The 17,625-nt window shown below is 36.3% G+C and overlaps 1 long non-coding RNA gene across 1 annotated transcript in view; it reads left to right on the top strand.

Moving 5' to 3' along the window:
• The window catches only part of LOC106662278, a 35,814-nt gene that overhangs the window by 17,314 nt on the left and 875 nt on the right, over positions 1-17,625 (top strand). The window contains exons 2-5 of the long non-coding RNA XR_001339867.2: positions 13,219-13,505; positions 13,573-13,692; positions 17,016-17,113; positions 17,178-17,354. This is a non-coding gene — a long non-coding RNA (uncharacterized LOC106662278). The remainder of the gene's footprint in view (positions 1-13,218; positions 13,506-13,572; positions 13,693-17,015; positions 17,114-17,177; positions 17,355-17,625) is intronic.

Raw genomic sequence — 17,625 nt, 5'->3', positions numbered from 1 at the left:
TCCTAGAAGTTGTAGTTGTCAAGGTCATCGTTGGGTCTGGTTTGGGTATTCCACGACAGTGTAGCCCTAGGCATTTACTTGTGACATATCGACGTGAGCGTGCAAAAACAATTTGGGTGTGCTTTCTCGTACAATTTAATTTTCCACCATTCCTTCGATGAGCTCAAGATCCAGGATTATTTGAGGTATGTAGAATATAGAATATAGAATAATGAGTTAGAAGATAAAATTGCGGTATTGTCAGCGTAAGTTGAAGGGTGGTGTAAGAATGTATCGGAACTTTACCATTATGAGTACTATATATCATAGGACCGAGAAAATTGTACTGTTCAGTATCTTTAAAAAACGATCTGTTAAACAGAATTTTAGGAGTAGATAGTAGGAACTTTTTTAGTTTGGTGAGAACTCCCGAGTACCAGAATCCCCCTGTCAAAAGCTTGGGTCAAGAACCCTAGCCGAACTAAATGTTTAATATTAATTTCACTGGATCAGGGTATAGTGTTGAAAAAATAAATTCAGTTGTTACTGCCAATCTTTCACCTATTTTAAGGTCATCATCAGGGCAAAACATTAAATGCTTACAGATTAGCATATTAAGTTTGACAGGATTTCAAATTTTCTTGAAGACCGACTCAGTTCTAACATTGTCAAGGACTGTATCAATATTGGAGTATGCAGATAGGAAATGAGGCTAGGAAGTTTGTTTTACTTTTTTTTACTTTACTTTTACTCAGGATTTAGAAATAAGAGTCATTATGGAATATTACCATAGAATAGGACAGTGAGAGGATCGTAGGATTGAATTGTAAATGATAGTAAAAAAAACTACTTCTGTATGAAGTTTCGGAGTATTATGGGGGTTATAAGGTGTCTTGTAGATTCACCGTTCGGCGTTTTGTGAATATAGGATTTCATTTAAGATGGCTTGGAAGGTTGGGTAGAGGAATAGGAAGGAAATGGAATACCAAGGCTTTGTCTTACTTATGTTCATGATGTGTATTTATATCGAAAGGAGGAGAAGAAGAAGAAAAATAACTTTATTCTGGGACTGGTGTCCCCTAAGAATAATTTACATGAAATAAATAAAGGAAGTTCCTTCGATGAAGTTAAAAGTAAAAAAAAGATAGAAATCTTGGTACAATGTATAGCAGTAAGGTAAGGCAGTCCAGAAGAGAAAATTACGAGAATATTAAACAAAATTAACAAATGTTAACGTGAGGTCTCTGCTTGGAGGGGGAGGAGGTGATTATGCAGGTGGGATTTAAAGGAGGAAAAGGAGGCAGCGTGACGAATAGAAAGGGGAAGGGAGTTCCAGAGTTTAGGGGCTCCGGTCAGAAAGGATCTTTCGAAGGTATGAGTTGTATGTTGCGGCAGGATAAGATCGATTGGGGATGAGCGGGTCTTACGAGTGAGATGTGAGGAGTTGAATTGGAGGGATTGGATGATGTAAGGAGGACGACGAGTGTGGATGGACTGGAAAAGAAAGCAACTTAGAAAATGCTGTGCACGGTAGGAGGGGAATAGCCAGGAAAGTTGGGAATACAACCCCGACACCCGGGATCCCCGTGGGGTGCCGTACACAAATCTTACGCAACAATTCATAATACGCTTCAATCGCGCGTTCTCCCCCTCGGAGAGACCACCGTATGTCAAACAGCTATAATCGAAGAAGGGAAGTATAAGGGAAGATACAAGGAGTTTGNAGAGTTTGGCGAGACAAAGTGGGTGTTTAATTCTTCAGGGGAGACAGGATAGGAAGATGGTGAGTTGGGTGGGCGGCAATATGCCAATGTTACGAAGGAGCTTCCATTGTGATCTAGGATCAGGAGTGGTGGAGATTGCCTCTTGGTAATGAAGGGCTTTGGCCCGACGGATATAGGATTGCGTTTTATTGCGAAAGGCTCGGAAGGGTGGTCTTCAGGATGTTTAGTTCGACGAAAGCGCCTTCTTGCCGCTTCCCGTCTTTTAATTAGGGCTCTAATTTCGTCGTTTAACCAGGGATCAGGAGGACGACGGATAGTGTGGGTTTTTTGGAGGGCATGTTTGTTAAGGATTATTGGATGTCAGGAGGTGTTGAGATGGAGGTCAGGAAACCGACCAAGGAATCGATGGATGAGCCAAGGTAAACGTTGGCCCACTCGACCGACTCCAGATCCGGCCTCAAAACTTCGAATGAAAGGGTATTAAGTTGACGGAACCTTATGGTTTTGGGTGCGGGACGTGGGGTAGGAATATTATATGTGATTTGGATGAAGTCGTGGGAGGAGAGAAAGGAGATAGGGTGTTGGGAGGAGGATAGAATTTTATCGGCGGAATCCAGCCATAAGATCGAGCCAGGTGGATACAGAAGCAGTGTGATGTTTGGGATTAAATGGAATACATGAGAGATTAAGGGAGAACCATAGATTTTCAAGGAGTCTTTTGTTGTAGGAGGCAGAGGAATAATTTGCGTTGAAGTCACCTGTGATGATCACGTTGGTATATAGAGGGGAGTAGTTGTACAGGGTGGAAAGGAAGTAATTAGGGAATGGAACCTGAGGGGGTCGGTAAACAACTACAAAAAGGAGACGGTGGGGAAGGAGGGATATTTCACTAAAAATGAAATCTATATGGGGAGATTCGAGGATTGGGGATGTTTCTAGGATGCGACATTGTAGGCTGTTGTGGACAAATAAGCAAACACCGCCGCCGGTCCGGCCTAGCCTATCGTGCCGGAGAAGGGAATAGTTAGGTAAGGATACTGAGTAGGAAGGGACGTTTGGTTTAAGCCAAGTCTCGGAGACAGCAATTATGTGGTAGAAGTTATCAGTGAAATGTACAAGGAATTCATAATAATGGGCAGGGAGGGACTGGGTGTTTACATGACAGATCGTTAAACAATAGGTCATGTTTTCGGGTGGGGCAAAGGATGGGAAGCTAGGGGTGAAAAGGGGGAACAGAGACCTTTACAAAATCACGAAGACAGGTAAAGTTAAGAGAAAACAATATACAACAGAGATTCAGAAATAAAAGATGTAAAAATAAGAAAGACATAAGTTTGGGATTAAAGATCAAAACATAAGTAAAAATAATAGTACTAAAATTAAAAATTAAGACATGAAGAATAAAAACAGGCGATAAGAAGACGGTGAGGCAGGCTGGAACTGTGGATGAGTGGATGACATCAGGATGGTGAAGAGGGCCAGGATATTGTTTTTTATCAAATGAAACCTTGGCACTAATAGGAATAATTTAAAAATCCTATGGTAGTCAATTTGTTGGACGAGATTGTACGTTCTTAGTGCTGAAAATTTTTATGCGCCACTAATGTCAGGCTTTGCTTAGTCATGAAAGGTTTCGTCACTTTTGATGTTTTTCATGAAGATCTTATTTATGATCGATTTTGGAACAACATACCATGGTACACTCAACGTTTTTATGCATTGATATGGGCTTTTTTATTTTTTCATATTTGTCTAGTTTCAAATTGCAAAACTGAGTTTTTTTAATTTTGTACTGATTGTTTTTGATTCGAGGTGTGTACTGAAATTTCTTACAGATTTAATTGTTTTTACTTTAAAATTAACCTGTTTTATTTTCAAAATATTCTTTTATTTTCAGACTAACCCTTTTCCCTGTCGAATTAACCCTCTTTTTACAACAAATCAAACGTTTTAACTTCAAATTAACCTTTTCAATTTCGAATTGTCTGATTCAATTATTAAGGGAAGTTACCTCGATGAGACCACACGACCACATCCAGCAGATTCGCAAGGAACAATTACTAATGCAAAACAATGAATGGAGCATCCCTGAAATCCACATGCCAGACTGGGCCTAGAAAGGAAAAGGTCATACTTTGCGAAGGTCATACCAAGATCACACACGGACACCATCTAATGGGGCGAGACCACGTCGATGGCCGCTGTGTGAAGAACTTGTTACAGCACATAACAACATACTGCAAAGTACTATGTCTGAAAATAAAGAAATACGACACCCGAATGACCTATGCTCGGCATTGAGGCACGGTAGCAAGCACAGATCGCTGATCCAATACCTCAGGGCCGTAAATATTTTTAATTTTATATAGATCTTTGTACCTTTATGTATATGATATGCGTTATTTATTGGTGCGAATATATTCATTTGCGTGAATGGCAGGCCACAATTATTCCGAGGAATATCATCCTCTGGGGTTGTTTGAATGATGTGTGTAATTTATTAGCGTGATTGGGGCAGAGTTTATCTCTAATTACTCCGAGGATTATTCAGTACTCTGGGGTAGTGTGAATAAATAAATGTGTGAATGTAAAATAGCGTGAATGGAAGGGCATATCCCAAATTACCACGAGGAATATCTAGTATTCTCAGGTAGTTCCCCCATCCCCAACAGCAACTATGTCATTGGGGATTTTATTTCCCACCTGTTTCCCCATTTGGACTACAGGTGTTTGCACAATTCAGTACACAATATTTAGATCATATTGAATAATGTTAATAAATACAAAATAATATTGGAATTTAATATGGCCCATAATTAACATGCATTAGATTGTATAATTGATAATTTTATAAAAAAATTATTTTACTTTGAAACTATAACTTTAAAAATTCGTAAGAATTTATAAAATCGATAAAATATTTATAATGAGATTTAAAAAAATTTCTTTCAACAACCGGCCAGGTTTCTCCTTCCAGGATAATTTTAGTTGTCTCTACGTCTGCTCACCTCCCCCTGCATGAACGGACAGAATCATCGATGATCTAATTTGTCCGATTTTTTCCATGTCCAGTTAAAGCCATAGTGGTTTCATAGCTATGGATCATGTCAATTGTCATTCTTTCTTTTATGTCTGGGATGTATGCTTCATCGCTTCCTTCCTTTCCAGATGCTATGCCACAGTTCGATGTTCCTCTCCTTTAGTATATCTTTTACGTGTGAAATTGGGAATTTTGTAAACGGGACGGATATCATTGCATCACATTTCGCTAGTTTAACTGCTTTTTCGTCACCCCTTATTCTATGTGAGCCTTCATAAATTGAAGAGTAAGTCTACAATTTCCATCTGCCCTCACGTTGTGTCCATCTACGGACGCCAGATAGTTCCATATGCCAAAACAATTTATAACTGGTTAAAATACAGTAAAGGCCTATTTCTCAAAAGTCCGATGTGACGCCGAACTATTATAGCATTGTTACCTAGCCGAGAATTTGAGGTTAAACAAAAATGCACCATGTCGCAACACGGTCGATTCGTATATACTGTTTCATTCCGAAGATCACGTGGATACCTACACACTTCCTCCAATTTTTTCATCTCCCTACCGCCATTCTCGTTCGGTTTCCGTTCTAAATTTGCATATATACAAATTATTAATTAAATTGGGGGCGTCATTCTATTTTTGTGTTTCTTTTGCGATATAGATTACTGCATCATTAATTGTGCCAAAAGGTATTCTAATTAACATATGTTTTAATCTAGGCAAAATTAAATTAAATATAAAAGTTGGATGATCACCATGGTTAAGACATTGATTTAAAAAAGAAGCCACAAAATGCTGGATCGGACAACGCTGTACAAATTAGGAGCTGCAATCGGTGGGTCAGCAATAATTTGTTACACCGGATACAGATTATATAAATACATTCTTTGGAGGAGAGAATTGAATGAATACCGCCTTCGAAAGAGGTTGGATGAGGAACGAGGCATCGACAGGACCTGTGAGCGAGGAAGTAAAACATTTGGAAGCCATGGGAATAGATCCAAAAGAAGAACATAGTAATATGTTTTAAATTTTAAAAACATTGTCAAAATTCAAAATTATTTTTCTATTTTCGACATTTCCCTTTACAACATTTATTGTAGAACTTTTATATAAATTGGCTTGTCAAAATTATTAGTACCAAATTGTTTTGCTTATTAATTACCTTAACATTATGAACCTGTCGATGCCTCTACCTGATGAAATGATTAACACCTTTCTACCACGAATTAGACATTAAACGGATTGGACTATGCAATTTTCTCCATATTAACCAGATCTAATATGGTTTGGACGAAATGTGAGCTCATTTGAGCTTAGTACATCAAATCAGCACCCACAAAACTGAATGCTTCTTTTGACTACATAAGAACATCTTGCCTCAACTGCGACTACAACAACGAAATGGACATTCCCAATTGTACCCCGCCCATACTAACCGGATCTAATAAGGATTGGACGAAATGTGACCTCATGTGTGCTTATTACATCTAATCAGCACCCACAAAACTGAATGCCTCTTTTGACTACATAAGAACATCTTGCCCCAACTGCGACTACAACCACGAAATGGAGATTCCCAATTGTACCCTGCCCATATTAAACGGATCTAATAAGGATTGCACGAAATGTGACCTCATGTGTGCTTATTACATCTAATCAGCACCCACAAAACTGAATGCCTCTTTTGACTACATGAGAAAAATTTGCCTCAACTGCGACTAGAACCACGAAGTGGGCACTCCCAATTGTACCCCGCACATATTAAACGGATCTAATATGGTTTGGACGAAATGTGAGCTCATGTGAGCTTAGTACAACAAATCAGCACCCACAAAACTGAATGCTTCTTTTGACTACATAAGAACATCTTGCCCCAACTGCGATTACAACCACCAAATGGACATTCCCAATTGTACCCTGCCTTTACTAACCGGATCTAATATGGTTTGGACGAAATGTGAACTGATGTGTGCTTATTACATCAAATTAGCACTCACAAAACTGAATGCTTCTTTTGACTACATAAGAACATCTTGCCCCAACTGCGACTACAACCACGAAATGGACATTCCCAATTGTACCCTGCCTATAATAACCGGATCTAATATGGTTTGGACGAAATGTGACCTCATATGTGCTTATTACATCTAATCAGCACCCACAAAACTGAATGCCTCTTTTGACTACATGAGAACATCTTGCCTCAACTGTGTCAACAACCACTAACTGGACACTCCCCATCGTACCCTGCCCATATTAATCTGATTATTAAGGATGAGACGAAAGATGACCTAACGTGAACTTAATACTTCTTATCGGGATCAACAAAATTGATTGTTCTTTTATTTACATGATAATTTTTTGCCACTGCCGTGACACTCGAAATGTACCTACCCAATTTTTCTGTACTATTAAGTTTTAACGATTTTTATATTAAATTTTCTTTATTTTTCTTTATCGTGCCAACGTTTCGATCTTTATTGGGATCATCTTCTGACGGTCACTAATCACTCTATATATATGTTTGACATTTCCACTCCCATTTCAGTTCCACATAATTTTCGTTCTTTTGCCTTCGCAATGTTCTCACGTCTATTATATCACAGTTTACTCGTTATCTATTATTTTAGTCTGTCAAAAATAAAATGGCATTCACACTCTTCAGTGGTGAGTTTATGGAAAACAGAAAACATTTATCATATGTACAAGACATTACTACTGACGTGAGATCAGTGAATTTAACGAAATTTTGTTATAGCTAATAGCAAAAAATGCAATTTCAAATTAACCCAATTGCGTTGCTGTAAAAATAAAAGGAATTATGATGTTTCGCCTGGAAAATAAAAATTAATTATACTTGATTGTTACCACATGTTATTCCAACATACAACTTTTGCTTGTGATATTAGGCCGAAAAACTTGAGACATGTACATACAGACCGAGGAAAAGATAATGGAAGAGATTTAAGTAACTAATTTGTATGTTTTTCTACCTATGTTGCACAGTATTTCAAGTTTATGGAAATCATTAAATAAGAATTAATATAAACAGAAACATTTTGTGGCTTCTGGTGCAGTAGACCAAAAACATTTTTATTAAAAACCCGACTATGATTCGTTGTACGCAAGATATAGAAAAACAGGCAAAAATAACAAAAGCCAAAGTTAATGTTAGTTTTCGCACACTAAAATACTTGAATACGAATTTTAAATACAAAAAAAGGCAATTTGATCATTTCATTTATTTTCTGTTAACTAAAAATGAAAATATTTTTTAATTTGCATAAATAGTTCATGTAAGGATTATATGTTCGTTAAAATTCGCTACGTTATATAAAAAAGTGTATTTTAATATAAAAATCGTTCAATTTTATTAGAACAGAAATATTGGGTAGGTACATTTCGAATGTCACGGCAGTGGCAAGAAATTATCATGTAAATACAAGAACAATCAGTTTTGTTGATCCTGATAATAAGTATTAAGTTCACGTTAGGTCATCTTTCGTCTCATCCTTATTAATCAGGTTAATATGGGCAGGGTACGATGGGGAGTGTCCAGTTAGTGGTTGTTGACGCAGTTGAGGCAACATGTTCTCATGTAGACAAAAAGGCATTCAGTTTTGTGGGTGCTGATTAGATGTACTAAGCTCACATGAGCTCAAATTTAATCCAAACCATATTAGATCCGTTTAGTATGGGCAGGGTACAATTGGGAGTGTCCATTTGGTTGTTGTAGTCGCAGTTGAAGCAAGATGTTCTCATGTAGTCAAAAGAGGCATTCAGTTTTGTGGGTGCTGATTAGATGTAATAAGCACACATGAGGTCACATTTCGTCAAATCCTTATTAGATCCGGTTAGTATGGGCGGGGTACAATTGGGAATGTCCATTTCGTTGTTGAAGTCGCAGTTGGGGCAAGATGTTCTTATGTAGTCAAAAGAAGCATTCAGTTTTGTGGGTGCTGATTAGATGTAATAAGCACACATGAGGTCACATTTCGTCCTAACCATATTAGATCCGGTTAGTAAAGGCAGGGTAAATTAGGAATGTCCATTTGGTGGTTGTATCGCAGTTGGGGCAAGTTGTTCTTATGTAGTCAAAAGAAGCATTCAGTTTTGTGGGTGCTGATTTGATGTACTAAACACACATGAGGTCACATTTCGTCCAAACCATATTAGATCCGTTTAATACGTGCGGGGTACAATTGGGAGTGCCCATTTCGTGGTTCTAGTCGCAGTTGAGGCAAATTTTTCTCATGTAGTCAAAAGAGGCATTCAGTTTTGTGGATGCTGATTAGATGTACTAAGCTCAAATGAGCTCACATTTCGTCCAAACCATATTAGATCTGGTTAATATGGAGAAAATTGCATAGTCCAATCCGTTTAATGTCTAATTCGTGGTAGAAAGGTGTTAATCATTTCATCAGGTAGAGGCATCGACAGGTTCATAATGTTAAGGTAATTAATAATCAAAACAATTTGGTGCTAATAATTTTGACAAGCCAATTTATATAAAAGTTCTACAATAAATGTTGTAAAGGGAAATGTCGAAAATAGATAAATAATTTTGAATTTTGATAATGTTTTTAAAATTTAAAACATATTACTATGTTCTTCTTTTGGATCTATTCCCATGGCTTCCAAATGTTTTACTTCCTCGCTCACAGGTCCTGTCGATGCCTCGTTCCTCATCCAACCTCTTTCGAAGGCGGTATTCATTCAATTCTCTCCTCCAAAGAATGTATTTATATAATCTGTATCCGGTGTAACAAATTATTGCTGACGCACCGATTGCAGCTCCTAATTTGTACAGCGTTGTCCGATCCAGCATTTTGTAGCTTCGATTTTTGTTTTTTAAATCAATGTCTTAACCATGGTGATCATCCAGCTTTTATATTTAATTTAATTTTGCCTAGATTAAAACATATGTTAATTAGAATACCTTTTGGCACAATTAATGATGCAGTAATCTATATCGCAAAAGAAACACAAAAATAGAATGACACCTCCAAAACAGAATTAATTGTTTACTTAATTTGTGATTTTTCTTTATGCTTAGTACTATTTCTTCCGTACGGTGAGAACTTGTGTTTGTATTACACATCGATGAAAAACGTATAGGTAGTTAAAAAAAGAAACATACTTCGTTAAAAGACCTGTCTACTCACGATTCGATTCAACTAATTATATATAAAAACCTTATTAGAGTATAAAAATAGCTGTTTGAAAATCCCGAGACAAAACATCGGCAAGCTAACCCTACTAACCCTATATTTATACACAATATCCTGAGATGAAAAAAGTAAAGGATTAATGGAAAGGACTTGAATGACCGAGGTTGAAATATAAAAAAAATCATACTACGAAGCTCTAAACTTGACTATGTGTCATACATAAAGGATACCAATTAGACGAAATTGAAAACTTGTAAACAAACAAATGAACTGACAAACCCAGTCTTAATCCATCAAAGATGATGAAAGACACGGACTCCTTCCACATCTATATATATATATATATATATATAAATATAAAACATTTCGTCATGACTGACAGAGAACGCAAAGACCAATCCGCTTTGGATTTAAATGGCTGAAACTTTTTGGGACAACTTTTTTACCATGTATAGATCGATGTGAACTGAAGAATAGAAGAATTTGAGAATCTAGACATTATATTAAAAATCCATACTACCCCCTTTCCATCTCATTACTAAGGTGCATTAAAATAACGTCCCGGTCGAAGTTGCGTGTAAAAGCTAGTTTCAAGATGTAACAACATATAAAAACACCGTAGTGATCGAAAACCCTTAGCGGCCTTGGAGAAATTCCAGTTTTTTCTTGTTATGATTGTTTTATTTATGTAATATCAATTCTGCCCATATATTGTGTACACACATGTGCAGAACCGAGTCTACGACTTGACGCCGTTTGCAAAGGTCAGACCTTGATCTTAGTCGAACCACCAACGAAGGTACGCTCAACGTGTATCTACAACAAGGTTATTGCAGCCCACAACATGCAGTATTGAACATAAAGGCACTCACACTTTAACACATTCTTAAATAAATCCATTCATATTTACATAACTTTCACACAAATACTACACATAAAAATACATTTTCACTAAACAGTTACAACATGCATCACCAAACAATCATAAGATTACCTGGGGAGAAAATGTATATCAAGAACTACCTCAGTTTCCCCAGAAATCAAGATAAAGGAAATTTGATGCCGTACTCGAATAAAATTCTCATATCGGGCGGCGTGCCTACTCGCTCCTTATATGGAGAAAAGGAATGTCATTGTTCAATTAACTAGAACACATTGAGCAACCTTTCTAGTCATATACAAGGGATTTCGCCCTAAAGTAGGTTTCCGTGTGTCAACCACGTATTGCCAATTCTGAGTCCTGTTAGAATGATCCTTCTTCTGCCGTTTACTCTCTACTCTACCAGTCACTTCTCTTGACGCGCAAAAGCTTCTTGGATGACTCAGACTCTGACACCTTTTCCTTATTGCCCATTTAGTATCAGCGGGTCGGATCGAGATAGTAAGGTCTGCATGTTCTTTGCCCTCCAACCCGAAGTGTCCAGATACCTAGACAACCACTACCGGCTTTCAAGACGCTATAAGTTAGCGTATCTTATTCGATATTCGTATAATCAGTATGTAAATATTTTACTTGATAACAAATTGAACATAGGTCATGCGAGGTTGACAACGGACACTTGCTTTTCGGCCAAAGACCGAGTATGTTAATGTCATGAAAAACGTAGCTCGATGTGTCCCACCTAATTGAAGGGAGCTCCTCGGCTCTATATAGAGAGCGTGCAGGATTATCACCGGAAATGAGAATCGTGCATAAGCATACAGCTAATGTAATAATGATAGTTTTATGTACCTAGCATGTCTCTGTGAGTGAATGTATTTATTAGTGTGAGGGCTAGTTAGGTTAGTTATATATTTGTGTGATAGAGGAAATTGAGTTCTCCTCCTCGCTAATTGAGTATGTAAATAGGAAAGAATGCATGCAATGAATGAGAGTGTGAATGCATTTGGATCTAGGAACTGCGTGTTTGGGTGATTAATTGACCTAGATGTTGACAGGATCTAATATACAAAAATACAGATAGTTGCAAATGCATTGATACATCGTCTGATAAATACCTTGATATATTTATACAAATACATAGAAAGTTTATTTATGTGGTAGAATACAGTGTAGGCAAGTCTGTAGACAAATGTACATGTGTCAAAAAATGTGGATTGACATGCACAAATAAATAATAAATAGGTGAATATTGAAATTAATTTCATTAGATTTCCGACTGACCAAATAACATCTTTAACATTAATTAATCTTTATGAAAGGCATGGGTTGAGACAAATGGCAAAAAGGAGGGAAAGGAGATTGGGTTGAGGTGGTAGGTTAGTGTCCGAGTGGTCGAAGTCAAAATAGCTCAAGTGATAGAGCAGTGGCGTATTTAGCCGAAGATCGTGGGTTCGAATCCCGCTCGTGACACTGACTTTTTTATCTCACCCCTAACCTTACATGAAGATTAATTAATGAAATGTTGAACTTAAATATAGGTAGCAGATGGATCTGACAAATATCATGGCTTTATTTTTGACCTCTTGACACATAAAAATTCCAATACTCATGTTAAATTGTAGATTTACCAAAACTAGAAGAATGGCTAATTCATCTAAAATAAACATATGTAATTAATTGTTGACTGATTTTCTAGATTTTTTAATATATAATTTGAAGTACATTACAACTACCTTCAAGTAGGTAACAGGTAACAAGTAACAAGGAACAAGGTAAAATGTACAAAATTAAAACCGAGAGTGGAGAAAACACCCATTGGTATCACTCCAATGTTACTAAAATATTGTTTTTTAATTCGTATTTGTGTCATTAACACTTTCACTATCATCACCATCACTTCCTACGAGATCTCGAGGCCATCTCTTCAGTCGGCGGGGAGGGTTTGAGGGTATTCGTCGGGATGCGAGGTTTCTCATGTGCTGATTTACGGTAGTTGATTGGTTTTTATGAAATTTACAGTAATGGGAACAGATTTCATCTTGAACGAAAGGTTCGATACATAAAATGGAGTAACTAGTATTTTTCTTAGTATTAAGGATCGTTTGAATCCGGTGGATGTTGGAATGTTTGGCTGAAGTCCATACCAACTTCCATTCAACTATGGTGTTGAAAAGCAATCTTTTATTTTTGAGAGGTAAAGACGAACGTTCGTCAAGAAGTCGTGCAAGAGCTCGATATCGTGTCATAACTTCCTGACGTTTGAGCCGTGTGTGAGGATTCGACGTCAGTCGTTTGCCGAATTACTTTTTGTTTAAGTTTTAAACATTGCTGTTGCTTTTTTCTTTGCAGAAAAATTTGTCTTCTGTGCATTCCACATTTCGTCCACGTCGTATATATATATTTAAACACTTCTAGGTCTAGGCCAGACTGTTGAACGTTTTGGGTGTGTCGGCAGTCGGCACAGGCGAACCTTTCTAAGGGCGTTCACCCGTCCTGTTATGTCGCAACGGCAATTATTCAAAATCATAGGTATAATGCAAAGGATAAACCGCAGAGTGGTCCTGACCGGTGGAACGCATTCTATACGTCAAATACGTCAAAGGAAGGAAAAGGAAGGACAAAAAATATGTCCAAAATAACTGCCTTTTTGGCGAGAAAAAATATTCAAGTATTTTTGTAACCAATACATCGGAAGCATTAAGGTATTTTAATAAACCATACGTTTGTAAAGCAAGATCAATTGTTCATAACATTACCATGAATTCGTAGAAAGACGGTTCTAATATAATTTTTATGCAAAGGACGATCATTTAAATGATGATTTCATCGGAAAAATATATTAAAGATGAATTTACGTCAAATGGCTTATTTATGGTTTTGGAATCTCAGGTAATCGTAGTATTTAATTTACATATACTAAAATATTTTATAAACAGGTAAAATCGATTTGGACCTTGACGTTGTTTCATATTAGAACTTTTTTTAAAATATCAAGTATTACAAATAAGTATTATTTGATAGGTAAAATTAAAATAATAAAAGTACTGGGTCATAACATAAGTAAGTAGCAGTTTTTTATGGTTCAATAAAAATTTGAGTTACTATTAAAAAAAATTGAATCAACAACATATCAAACATTTGATTCCACTATATTTTTTCAGTCAAGCAATGTTGTAGTATATAAATTATTATTATCATTATTGATAGTACATCGTATTAATCTAGCCTATTTGTAAATATGTCGGGTTTGAATACAAGGCAGCTGGATTCGAACCCTGGACCTTTCCCTTAGTGTCAACGCCTAAACCGTTGCGGCAATCTACGCCCCTTCTATCTTCCTTCTTATGCCAAGAGTGTGCAGTATACAGGGTGTACCAGTATTTGATGACACCTCCGTCTTAAATTTATCATTTATAGTAATATCAAACAGTTGAAACGGTAAACCCCCGTTAATTGCTCAGCAGTTTCTATTCAAAAATTATATTTTTGCGCAATCAACCTTCTTATTTTAAAAAGTAACCCCTAATTTTTATTACAGATATGAATTCTACGAAATATTTCATGAAAAAAATTGACTCTTCCAGAGATTTTTTTAACGCTCACCAGATTTGACACCTATGGACTTTCATATCTGGGGTTACTTGAGGTACAAGGTGTACAATGCTGAGTTATCTCCTATTTCGAACAGTGAGGAACTCAAAAAAAGAATTGTTGAAGCCTGTGCAACACTTTTGAAATAAAATTTTCATTTATTTACATCGATGTATAATTAATAAATAAACACAATTACAAAAACGGGGAATTTCTTTCATGTTGAAATCTGGCACCGTATTACAGAAACTGATAGTACCTCATGATTCAGCATTAAAGAGTTTTTAATCATGTGCCACACTTGATATTCGCGTTAAAATAGCTTATGCGCAATTTTCGAATTTCGCATCAGTGCGCATTTTATGCGAGACTTCTGTTTGGCGTAAAAAATCGATAATTTTTTCCTGAAATTTTTTGGTAGAAATCAAAACTGTAAGAAAAATTAGGGTTTTCTATTTAAAATAAGAAAGTTGATGGCAATTGCGCATATTTGCGCAGATACGCAATGCGTGGAGATATAATTTTTGACTAGATACTGTTGAGAAATTAACGGGGTTTATAGTTGCAAATTTTTGATATCAATAAAAATGATAAATTTATCAGCGGATCATCTTTAGCTGGGACAACCAGTATACTGAAATCTGCGTTTGGTTTGGTGTGGTAAACTCACAATAAAGCAATACCACTTTACCTTTTGGGGTTGTAATCCGGCTTTTGAAGAACTGAACGGTGGATCGTTAAGTTTTCCCCAGGATTTTCCCCCAGGAACATTGCTGAAAAGGAGTTTTTCATTCCCATTTATCTATCTTATTAAAAATGGGTCGTTGACATTGCGTTTTAGGAGAGATTTGCAGATAAAGATCAGGTCTAATAAATTCCTCTAAGTCAACATTTGAGAAACCCATCACTCCGGAAATTATCCATCTGCTCCCAGAAACACTTATACAATATATGTTAATTGTCTGTGCGATTTCATGTAGTTGGGTGTGGTTTATTTACGATAAAAGCTTAAATGTGGTCATCGTTAGGTAAAGTTCAACAGACTGTGTCTTCTAAATCAAAATTTCCGCTTATGAACCGAGCAAACTAACCCGCATTATTCTAAAGTGTCATCACGATACACATCACAAATTTTCCTATCAGTCTGATCTGCGATATTTCCCTTTGCAGTAGGTAATAAAACGCAATGAAATTACGAAAATGCTCTATATTTTTTTTTCTGACTGGGGCTTCGGACATCTAGGTCATTTCAGCCCCAAACTAAGTCTGTATTCTATATTCTATACCCTTTCAAACATTACATTCATACACTTAAATACATCCATATAGTACTCATTCCGTTTGGTCGGTGGAGTACTTGATATTCCTCCACCGATCTATTCTTAAACTAAACTAAATTGGGGTCGATGGAGCACTTTTATAAATATTTCGCCATCGTCCCCGAACACACACTCTTACGCTTTCAACGTTCGAGAGGCGATGATGACGTAATATTTCACCCTCACACCTCGCCATTCACGCTAATAAATACATGCACTCAGACAAAATATACAGACACAACACATAAGACATATTATATACAATCAAAATTTCCCCTAAAAAGCGGAACAGGGGACTGAAACTCGCCCGTGTTCGAGAACTCTTCTTAAGTCCGGCGGCATGCCTACACGCTCTTTGTATGGAGCCAAGGCATGACACGACTCTATTATGTGGGACACATCGAGCAACCTTTCTCTGGCTTTGGCCCAAAAGCAGGTGCCATGTGTCAACCGCGTATGGCCAATCCTCGGTCGGGTGAGGACGATCCCTCGTCTCCTGCTCAAACCTGAGACGAGAACCCTCTGAGGGTCTATTTTTTATTCCAATCTAAATTGGCTAAACACCTTATAAAAATACGAGAATTCCAACGAAACTGGTGAATAAAATCACCTTAGCTACTTCCTTTAAAGAATGTGTAGACAATAATAACTAAATAAACATTGCTCAACACACAGCAGGGATAAAATCGAATTACTGAAAAACTTTTGCATAAAAATATATATTATCATTGTACAAAATTTACTTTATAATTTTAAAGCATAGTTTCATTTGCAAGTTTAATGAAGGTTGTTTCAGCTAATTTGGCTTTTCCATATTATTAATTAGTTTGGTTAGATTCATAAGATTCTTATCCATATTTAATTTACAAACAACATTGAGATTTATATTTCCGCCTTGAACAAGATTTCCTCTTTGAATTCGGAATAACACATAAATCCCGAACAGTAAGTAAATTAATTGAAAAGTTTTTTATGCCTAAAGTGGAGCAAATTTTGCTACGTCACAAAACTTTGATAACAAAGATAATGACGTGCAACCCATTTCAATTTTAAGCAGTCGTGATTCTCCTAATCAGATATAAATGACGTTCTTTTAAACTCAGCATTTAAATATATACGTTTTGGTCAACTAAATAAAAAAACACAGTTATACACGCAACAGAGCAATTAACAAAATAACCTTCACTGTTTTTAAAGATATTCTTTTCAAATGGCGTGCATTGTCACGAAAGGAACAAAATCATTAAACATTATTTTCCAAATTGAGAAAAAAACTAATGAGTCTATTACTTTTTTCCTTAGGCTCTGTTTGTATTTGATCCAGTAAAAAAATTTAAATTGAAAACGTGGGTTAAGACTCCACTCCAACCATGGAGGAGACTCAATAAGAATTGCCGCAGGTCTTTTTTATAGTACCAATATATTTTATTGCTATTTGCTTGTTTAACAAATTTCTTCTTCTAGTACCTTAATCATGATCAGTATGGAATATTTGTCAAAACCCAAAACTCGGCAATGTATCCTTGGATATACAAGCACAAATATACACAATAATCCCGTCGTACGAATTTATTTCTTTATTAATCACTTTTTAGCTCAATTGCAAGAAGTCGCTTTGAATCAAAACAAAGTAACCGGAACGTAAGTATTTTATATTTTAAAAAGCTATTTAAATAACATTTAACTGTGTTAATAATGTTTAATGTAAAAAACATGGATCAGGCGAATTAGGAAGAAAGAAAATCAGTACCTTTGTCGAAACTTTCTATGAATATATACCCTTCATCAGGATTTTCAAACAATTTCTAATGATTTACGCCGTTATCTACTTTGACAGTTTAATATTTAGGACATATTGTTAATGAAATGGGGGTGGGAATATCAAACCCTCAGTGGTATAATAAACCGACTT

Source organism: Cimex lectularius, unplaced genomic scaffold (genome assembly GCF_000648675.2).
Source record: "Cimex lectularius strain Harlan isolate CLEC.00 unplaced genomic scaffold, Clec_2.1 scaffold132, whole genome shotgun sequence".
NCBI lineage: Eukaryota > Metazoa > Arthropoda > Insecta > Hemiptera > Cimicidae > Cimex > Cimex lectularius.
The sequence above is the reverse complement of the archived record's forward strand: the minus strand, read 5'-3'. Positions and strand labels throughout refer to the sequence as shown.